Source organism: Harpia harpyja, chromosome 3 (genome assembly GCF_026419915.1).
Source record: "Harpia harpyja isolate bHarHar1 chromosome 3, bHarHar1 primary haplotype, whole genome shotgun sequence".
Classification (NCBI taxonomy): Eukaryota; Metazoa; Chordata; class Aves; order Accipitriformes; family Accipitridae; genus Harpia; species Harpia harpyja.
In genome coordinates this window covers 11,174,426-11,185,364 of record NC_068942.1, presented here as the reverse complement: position 1 = coordinate 11,185,364, position 10,939 = coordinate 11,174,426, and positions in this window count along the sequence as shown.

Genomic DNA, 10,939 nt, shown 5'->3' with positions numbered 1-10,939 from the left:
CGATCTCCATGAACAGCTCCTCCGAAATAGACTGTTTTGCTGTTGAGCAGTAGTCCTCATTTGTGTTCAGGTGTGGATGTGTGTGTGGTTACTGTGCTCAAACATAAGGACTCTCTAATCTAGCAATATCTACAGGTATCCATAGACCTGCTGCTGCCACTTGCGCTTCATATCAGAGGAACAAAGGGCGAAATGTCTTCATGTGTTTCAATCGCTGCTCAGCCTTAGTGCAAGTTTCTTGTTCTTGGGGAGCTTTTAGCTTCAGTTTTCAATAGTTTTTATAAGCCTGGGTCCTTTAGTTTAGGTCCTTTGTCACAGATCTCACAGAGCTGGAGAAGGACACGTGAAGAAACCAGGCAGTGATCAGGGGCATCTGGAGGAGTAGTGAGCACCTCCTGAAACTGTAAGCGTGAATATTTTCCAGTGGTGCTCATGCAGCTTCTGATGTTGGTGACCTGCTTCCAAAGTGCCTGGGTGAGGAGCAGGTGCTGTGGTACTGCCGGTGCCTTGTGCTTCTCTCCCAGGGCTGAATCACAAGCGAATGACAATAAAGAAACAGTTTGGGCACTGATCCTCCCTATGGCATCTTGTTATCTGATCCTTGTTACCACTGTGGCATTCAGTACCAGTGCTGGCACAACCCAGGGAGCCAGGTTATATTTGACAGAAAACCCAGGATATGTCAGGGCATCTGAGCAGCAGGTAACACTGACTCATGCTCCAGGACTTGAAACTGCGTTGCTGACGGCATTCAGTTCCCGTGATGGCCCTGCTGCCTTTGGCACCAAGGGTACCGCTGTGGAGGAAGGGTGTTGCCTTTCTCTATGACTCCTTGCCATTTGCGGGAATCTAGGAGGATGTGATGGATGTAAATATTCTCTGTCTTTGCCAATTTGAGTGGGTCTGGAAAGAAAAGATGGTTTCTGAGACTGCCTAGGGATGCAAGGCGTTTGTGGTGGACAGGGTGACCCAATGAGAGACATCTTAAGGTCTAAGATGTGATGGAGTGGCAACATATCACCACATCAAAGAGCCAGCCAGTATTGTTGGAAGTTCAGCAAACAGCCTTGGGAACAGTGTCTGTGCCTAAACACAAGTGACCTCTGGATAATGGATTTGCCAAACTGACCAAGGCTGTCAGGGCTCTGGAAGTAGCGCTTCAAGCATGATCAGAAACTGTGTTTATCTGATTTCCAAAGGACAGTTTTGCAGTTTCACATTCATAAAATGCTACACGGTTTCCGAGGGCATCCAAATTTGATGGTATATTCAGCAAAACCGTCCTTGAAGTCTCCTTTCTACTTCCCACTTCTGACTTGACTGATTATTCCTTTGTAATTATTCACATGTGTGCCTGTGGACAACCACAAATGGAAGAAAGGAATTTTTTTAAAGTGTTATTTAGCTTTCCTGAAGATACGTTGTCCATAGGCACCATCTGCAACTGCTCTCTCTACAGATAAGGCAACCTGGGATCACATGCTCATGAGGAAACTGAAATTTTGGGCGTGCTTTGCCCTTTATGACATTGGTGCAAAGAACTTTAAGCTATGTACAAAGAACATCAAATGCATAGGTACTGCTACAAAAAGGTTATCTGAGTATTTACGGTGTTTGCACTTCTCTTGGAGCATACATATGCCCAGTACTGATGTAACTCTGGTAGCTTCTTTTTTTTCTGTTTGGAAGAGTCACACAGGATCGAATGAAAACAATCTTTTTGCTTTAAGTGAAAGAAATAGTGTAACATGATGGCATAGTAAAATGGATCAATGTACATTTATGAATGATAACCAAAAAATAGTATGCATTTCACAAGTAGGCCTCTGAACATATGTAATCTCAGGACAGGTTATTGTGAAGGAATCCTAATCCCAGTCCCACAACAAGGATTTCACTCTCTGATGGCTTGACCCTGGCCAGCAATTAAGCACCCACCTGCCCCTCACTCACTCTCCCCGCTGCCAGTGAGAGGGGGGAGAGAACTGGAAGAGCAAAAGCAAGAAAAAACTCACGGGTCAAGATAAGGGTAGTTAATAAGCAAAGAAGAAGAAGATAAAATCCCAAGTGATGCGCAATCAATCACTCACCAACTCCCACCAGCAGACCGATGCCCAACCAGTTTCTGAGCAGCAGCTACTTTGGAAAGACACCCTCCATCAACAAGCCAGAGTTTGTATTGCTGAGCATGACGTTACATGGTATGGAATATCCTTTTGATGAGTTTGGGTCAGCTGTTCCCTCCCAGCCTACTTGCTGGGGGGGCAGCATGAGGAATGGATAAAGCCTTGGCACTGTGCAATCACTGTTCAGCAATAGCTGAAACGTACCATACAGGATGCTATGAAGAAAATTAACTCCATTCCAGTCAGACCCAGTACATGCTCTTAGGTGCTTATCCATAGTGATTTGTTGTCTGCTGAAGTATTTATTGTATCAGTTTGTGGATTGTCTTACTAAAGGCATGACTGGACTGAAAGGTCAGTGGAAGAACGATGATAGGTATGTGGTGAGTTTTAGGCACATACATACTCTGGAAGACTGAGAAAAATAAAATAGCTGTGACTTGAAGATCAGAAAGGTCATTATGAAATAACCCAAGTTACCAAAAAAAGGTGAAAACATATTATTCTCTTCTTTATAGATATGATAAACAATATTGTTTTATATATGTTTAAAACCCACACAGAATCTTTAATGAAGGAATCACCAAATTATTAAAGGAAATTTAAGGCTGACTTTTTTTTTTAAAGGAAGAAAAAATGCCATTGCATTTTGAAAGCTCTTGAAATGAACTGCCTGAGGTGCACATGAGGTCAAATGCTGCAGCTTAGTTTTAGAAAAGATCTGGATAATTTTTACAAATTAGAACATTTGTAATTAATAAGCTTACAGTCAGAAAAAGTAAGTCCTAGACTTCAGAGCTTAGTAAGACTGCCTAGGCAGGACAGGAAAGACAATTTTTGCCCAGTATTTACTCTGTTACATATTTAGAGAAAAATTTTCCCCACTTTATTTGCAAAATAAATTATATACGGTCTTTTTAATGCTTTAATGAAATGCAGGTTTGCACATCTAACATTATTTCATTCTCTTTAACTTTTTATTGTGTAATTTTTCTGTAGACTTTTTTTTTTGAAGACTTGTTGTTGAACTTAACCTGTTTGTGTTTGTTAACGCATGTAAGCATGAATTTGAACACAAATCCATGTCCAAGCAAAGAACTGAACATACCTTACCATAATGTGACATTCCCTGCTGTCCTGCCTCGTTACTTAGCTAGTAATGAAGTGCTATCATTGATACATCTGTTATCCTGGAGGTTACTAGAAATGCCATCAAGTTTGGGTGACTGTCACTATTGTCTCGTGATCTTGATTTGAAAGACCGTAGAGGGACATATGTTGTGTGTATCTTGGATGACTCCCAGGAGCTTGCTCATATCCTATCAGTTGGCTTTGATGTTCACACCTGCTGTTACCTGGTGTTGATGCCTCCTGCCGCAAGTCTTCCCTGTCAGATGATGAGTCTTGGTGGTGATAAGTCGGATGAAGCAGCTGCTGTTCTGAAACTGTTATGATAATTGCAGATGTTTCAGCATAATTGTGTCTCCTCCCTTCCCACTTATTGGACATACCCGCTTTTTGGGACAGGACCTACCACAGTGAGACTCTGAAGACTATCAGCATAATTGCAGTGCAAATACTACTGGATTTTACCTCTTACACTCTCCTTTTAATACAGTTTTAAATAGTTTACCTGTTGATTACATTGTATTGCTTAGTATTTGGGTCTGAGTTTTTACATGGCGCCTACATAGCACGTATGCAACAGAAAATAAATTGCAAAAGCTTGAATCAGTACAGACAATTTTTTAATGTTTATACAAATTTATTTTTCCTAAAACTACTTTCCATTTCCTCCAAGAGTAAGAAATACATAGTTAAAAAAATGGCTTGAGGAGACCTTCTTCTATTAATTGTTAAAGAAGTTCTCACCCTCCTTTCTTTTTCCTTTCTTAAAGTACCTTTCTCATCTCTTGTACTTTCAGAAGTGTTTTACTTCTTCCACTGATTTCTGTATGTCTCATATGCCTGGAACAGTCTCATTATTTTAATCTGCTCAATAATCTTTCGTCTCGCTAAGTCCCTTTACAAATGTGCTTATTTTGGTTAGCTTTCCACCCCTCCTTTTATGCTGCTCCACTGTCCTTTAATCTAGCCCAAATTACAATTTAATAATGAAGGTGAGGGTTGAGGAGGAGAGGCAGTTCTGGTTTCAAAAGTTAGCTGTAAAACAAAACCCTTCAGTCATCTTGCATCTTCTGTTATTGCGGTTTAGGGTTCGGTCTGCTCAGGCTTTTCAGGGCGCTTGTTTGTTTTCTTGTACTCGTGTACAGAGTGAGGTGCAGAAATACCGCTGCATACATACAGCTTACAAAACCAAAGGGGAACTGAAGCTTTTCTTTAATGAAAACTATGTGCCTTTTTATTAGGAACGAGCAGAGACTTTTAACAGAAATAGTTTTCCAAGTGCCTGCCAAGGTTTCTATAGCAAAACTACTTTTTGAGCCAAGTCTGGAATATTTGCCTAGTAGAGCGTTAAAAAAGAGTGACTAAGGACATACAATTAAGCTAAAACCAGCACAGAGTGTAACATAATCAGTTTGGTTTGCCCCTTCCTGTATTTATCTACGAGTTGAGGGCTTCCGTCTGTCTTCTGCATCACTGACACTGACAAACACGTAGGCAGGTGTTTGGCTATACTGGCTATACTTTGGCTGTACTTTTTATTTTAGGAGACTGACATTGCATTTTAACGTATTTTGTGACTTTTGATCAAACATCAATACTGGGAGGATAAAAAGGGATTTGGGGTAATAGTTAAATTATACAGACTTATGTGGTAGAAAATAAACTTCTAATGAACGAGCTGGTTTGATAGTGAGATAGGTATGTAAAATGGAAGTTGTTAATTCTAGATTTTTGTGCTGAAATTTGTAAAGCTTGATTAGTGTTTATTGCCTGCATTTTCATTAGTCTTGTGATGCATCTTTAAGGGAGGAGAGTATTCGGCATGCTTGTGTAAGTTATTTTGTACAGCTGGACTTACCCCAGAGATCATTGCCTGGGAATGATAGGGTCTTGCTTACAGGTCCAGCCACTGTTGTTCTGAAGTTCCTAAAAATGTTATTGCATGTGTTAATGAGGGAGACCTGAGTTAACTAAAATGATGTTGAACTAGCTTTAATTAGGGAAACCAAGACCTCAGTGTCCTCTTGTTTCTGTAGCTCCTGGTTTTTTCCCATTAATTAATGGAAACATTAATAGAAAATGATATGTTTCATTTATTTTTTTATGTGAAAGATTTGTAATTAACAGACTTACAGACCAGGTACAGTGCTGCCTTCTGATGGAAACATAGTTCAGATCAAGTCTTTTAGTAAGGTCATTCTTCATGATGCTTCAGCAAAATCATGCCATTTTATTTTTACATCTATAATTTAGCAATTTGCAACATTTAAACTAATAAAATTATCTATCTTGAAAATAAACTTCAAAAATTTAGGAATTATTTGTCATCCTTAGTTGCCTCTTCCTGATCCTTGGCTTCTTTGAAGTGAGTGTTATCTCATACGAAGACAGAAAAAAATACAGTTCTGCATTATTGATAATGAATATCTCTTGACAGAGATTTCAGAGTCTGTATCTTTGCAGGAAATAATTTGGCAGCCCTAAAGGTCTGCTGCCAGGTTAACTGTATTTTCAAATCTGCATTTACTGCACACAGCAACCTAGAGGAGAATGCTTGAAGGTCTGGACTTGGAGACCAAGTCCAAAGATTTTGAAATTGTCACTTGTTTCACTGTGTATGTAATACAATGAAAACATGACCGCTTTATTTCTTTTCCTTTGCATAACTGATTCTAGTCACAGAGCGTTGATTACTTTAGTTGTTTACACTTGCTCTTTTTTGGAGATTACTTACGGTTTTGAAATGGAATCTGTGGCTCCTTTAGCTGGGAGAAGGTTTGTTAAGAAAGCAGGGGTTTATGTTATACTTTGAAAAATCATCAAAACAAAATGCTCTGCTGTCTAAAACCGAGTACCAAAAATGTTTTGCCCCCAAATCCTGAGGATTTATCTGTGGGAGATTCTGATTTCTTTGTCCCTTATGAAGGAGTTGCCCCATCTGGGTCACAAGTGACAAGATAAATGTCTTGTTAAACTGGTTCTAGCCCTTAGAGGGTTGAAAGTAGGCAAATGCGGAAATTAAAATAGAAGGTTTTAGCAGGTAACTACAGAGTTGCTGGCAGATGACTCTGTAGTAAGCTATTGTAAGTAGGACATCCTTGATGACTTAAGTCAGTCTTTGAACTGGCTCCAGAATGACTTACATTTCATGTGTAAAGTTCAAGACTCATAATACATTTGTAGCAAATGATGCTTTAGGATAAAGTTTAATGCGTGAACTATTTTAAAATTAAAATGCGATTGAAATTATGGTAGAATTATTTTGTGTGATTCGAGATATTTACTTAATTACTCTTTGTACTCACCTGTCAATTAGACGTCTTGCGTAAGACCCAGATCCAACTGAGCTACCTAACCTACTGAGATAGTAGGATGGTATAAACTCCTTTGGCTCCAAAGGAACATCAGAAAACTTTGTATGTGGTGCTTTTGTTTCTTCATTTGTTTTTAAGTGGTCACGTGATCTTTTTAAGACTAGAAGCTTTCAGGAGCTTACACACTGAAAGTACATAAAGCATTAGAATCACTGAGATAGTATGCATGCACACTTGAACAATGTAGTTTGTCACTTAGTGCTGTACCAAAATAATTCATTTCTTGATGACAAGGAACTGAAGCATGACACTTAACTGAGACAAAAATTACTTCCTTCAGCAAACACCGTGGAGGTTACTCCTGCTAGGTACAGACCAGGTCAGGTAGATGTGATAAGAATATGTGATGCTATAGCTGTAGGCTAGTAAGAGCAAGTTCATTCCCTTAAGTTTTTCTTCTTAATTCAGTTTCAAACAGAACTGTAGTAATCTTACAATTTTACAGATGACTTCTTTAATCAAAGATAAGGAGGACTATATCTAAATTTGCTTGTCACGTGAAGAGGGAGCTTTCATTAATAATAGACTTGACCCAATCAGAAGAGTAGGTGTGGCTGAAAGTTAACGCTTATGGTGGAGAAATCAAATTTATTTTCACTCAGAAGTGCATGTGCATTGAGATTAGCCACCTCTGCTCTGGCTGTTTGTTAAATCTAAGAGGCAAGATAAATGTATTTCTTTTATAGAGGTGTGGCTGCTGATCAGCGCAAGAGATAGAAACAAAGAGCTTGTCTTAACCAGCTTCCTCAAAGTTAAAAACTTACTTAGTTTTTTCTTAGGATTTTTCTTTTGCTATAATGATTACAGGAGCACATTGGTTTTACTTATTACAAAGACTCTCTGCCTGCTTTCCTGTGTTCAGAACCGCTTGGCAGGCTCCATCCCAGATATTTAATATAATTAGCTTGAAGGTGTTTCCTGCTCAGGAGGTATTTAGGCATCCTAGGATGAACAAGCATTGAGACTGGAAGATGAGTTGTTCATAACCACCAGTTGAAGGCCTTGTAGTTTAGTAATCCAGAAGAGAGCTGTTAATGAGCAAAGTGGAAGCACATTAAGTAAGTGTACTGAATTGTAACAAAATGCTTATAATTTTAAATAACAAAGCCTTACACAAAATTAACTGGGCTGTCAGTGTCCCAGTTAAAAAAATATTCTCTTTAGTTTGTCTGCACCTCCTTTCCCAGGAGCCTCTCATTTTCATTTTTCATTGCCCCCCTCTTCTGTTTTCTACATCCTTACTTTTATCTTCTCTCACTGCCTGCAAGATCACTTTTGATAACTGGGGAAAAGAGAAGGAGGTGAAAGAGGGGAGTGATAAATGGGTTTGACAAGAGGCAAAAATACTGTCAGGAGACAACTTCTCATTCCTCAAAAGGTGAAGCGGAACAAACTCTGAAAGTGATCTTCTTGTTCTGTAGAGTTAAGATGCAGAGATGCAGGTGGGCTGCCTTGCAGTGAGCTTGTATCCAGGAGGAATCCTGAAGTCTGCTGCTACTTGCTCTGTAAGCTAGTCCTTCCTAAGAAGCCGGTATGACTTCAAAGCAGCACTTCGTAGTGTAAATCGATGTTGTGGTGTCTGTTTTGAGCTGGCAGAAAGCCTGACCTCTGTGGAGGTATGCAGAAAGCCCATCCACATCCATGTGTTTATTTTGATGTGTAAGTTTTGACAATTTAAATATCTGTATTAATTGCTCTTAAAAGAATGTAAGAATGAAGAGTGCTGATGATAATCTGTAGGGCTACAGGATGTGCTGTGAAGTGGTATCTCATGTTGGTGCTGTGCTAGAGTTTGTGACAAAACCACTTTTTATGCTGCAGCTGTGACTGCCATTGTTTTTGAGTCACCTTTTCACCTTCTCCATTGTTCTCCTGTTGAAAGGCTTAATAATTGCCAAGACTTCCTCGAACTACTTTTTCTGCTGGACTTGTGACTTGGAAAGCCATAGGAAGTATGAAACTAGATTTTTAAAAGTAGTATCTTAAAAATATGTCTGTGTTAAAGCATTTTTAAAGTGTTTACATAAATATAACTGTAAATACATATATAAGATGAAGATTGATTTTTCTAAGGTATGAGACTCATGGACCTGGCCTGTTGAACACATTCATAAATTGTGGTCGAGTATTGTCATCCTCTAAGACACAATTCAGACTTCACTCATAGATGTTCCATATAGAAATATGCAGAGAATTTGAATGAGAGTAATTAGTTGTTTCTTAAACCAAAATAGTAAAATGTTAGGATTTATATTAAAATCTCTGCAGGTGCATGTTTTTAGGCAAATGAGAAAATCCATATGAATATTTTTGCAATAAAGTTATCATTATTTGAAACCTGAAATTATACAGTCCATTATTAAGTCTGGAAGCAACAAAACATCTCACATTACCTGAGCTGGTTTATCTAAGTATAACTTCATATTTTCCTATTGCTTATTACTGAATATATAATTTTAATTCAATTTTCCATTCCTGGCATCATAAAACAGTTGCTCAATCATTGTAATAAATTGTTCTTCCTTTCTACTTAAAGCTCAGTAAAATTTTAATAGCCACTTTTCAAAGCTAAATTTCCAAGTCTACATTCTTAACTGGTGCCTCTATACTGCCACTTTTAAAAAAAATGTATTTTCTTTTTTCTGCGGCATGTTTGTAACTGCTTTATAGGTTTCCTAGGTATTTAGGTTGTCGATACTCAGAAATGACATAATAAACTTATATTAATGCAATTTATAATCACAGTTCTCCATTGAATATAAGCTACTGTGTTATTTTCTGAGCAAAAGTTGGCTCAGTGCTTTGTTGCCAAAAGCCTTGAGTTTCAATTAGGCTCAGCATAATTGATGCGAATGTAAAATGGCTGGTACCACACTAGATGGTTGTCTTTGTTCTAGACAGTGGGCTAATTTAGCTCATGAAATCAAGTCATTTTAGGCGAGTTCCTTTGCTGTAATTGCAGGGTGTGGTTTATGAAGATTTTGATGAATAGATAAATTGATGAGTTATGCAGCACCAGGTAAACCTCACAAGTTCTGCATGCATCTCATTCATTTGGCCCTTTCCTCACTCTCTCGGGCTGTGCTGCTGGGGGTTCACCCCACTGCATGCCGCTGGCTCACGGGACCTGCACGGGGGTCTCCTCACCCGCCTGCTGGGTGCAGGAGAGGCTGGAGCAGGGGAGAGCTGGAGCATTAGGCTGCTGAAAGGCTGTGTAATCTTTGGGGATCTCACGCTGAAAGGGACCTTCCTGTAAACTGTGGTCCCCAGCCGCAGACTGCTGCTGGAGTCATTGATTTCTGTATGACAAGATGTGGCCCCCCCACAAGACCTAGTGATCAGGCGTGTTTAGCTAGTGCATCCTCCCTGCTGCCTCTGTACCCATCCCACACGGGCTTTCCCACATTTGGCCAGTGGGAACTTTGCGAGGCCTGTTTTGGTGTATGCAAACCTGTTTCATCCCTTCTTGTGGGCAGAAGCTTTTTTCTAAGAATTAAAGACTTTCCTACTCACCGCTGGAATTGCACTGCGTTTAGAGATGCCCAGATGAATTGGACTTTTTCAAAATGGACCTTTAGTCTAAGGCAGATTTCTAGATGCTCACAACAAACTTCAGAGAGCAAAGAGCACAGACTGCTAAATTTTTCCCAACTATCACTTTGAACCAAATGCCAATACTCACATAAAAGAGGAGGGGGGAAAATGTTGCAAGTGTGAGTCTGTATGTTCGGAAGTATTTTCATATCCCTGAATTTGTAAACACCTTTCTGTATCTCTCAATGCTACAGAAAGTAGCAAAATTATGCGGTAACATGATATTTCTGTTCATCAAGTCATGGTGAGTCAATATGAACAAAGGAAGAAAAGCATCATGTGTTTAAAGAAATGAGTGATGCTGGCTTTCCGTCTCCTCAGTCAAACAGCTTCATCTGGTTCTTTGAGCTTCTTACTGTATAAAATGAGATACTACCTTTGTTAGGTTAAGTCAATGTGATGATTATTGTTTATACAATGCTTTAAATAAAGCTAGGCCAGAATATAAATGTCAAGATTAGCTCTACACTTGGTGAGATACTCCAGCGCAGCATAGTTACAAATGATCTGTGGGGGTGAGATTGTTAGCGGTGTGTATTTGTTCATTGCCCACCAAAACTGGAATTTGACTTTGCTTGGGCTTGCTGGGTGCTACTGCAATGTCAGATGTGATTTGTTTTATATTAATACAAAGCGACAAAGATTGTTGTGTATCTCATCTGTCACATCTCTCAAAAGTTGTCAATACTTACATGTATTGAAAGAATCAGGTTTCCA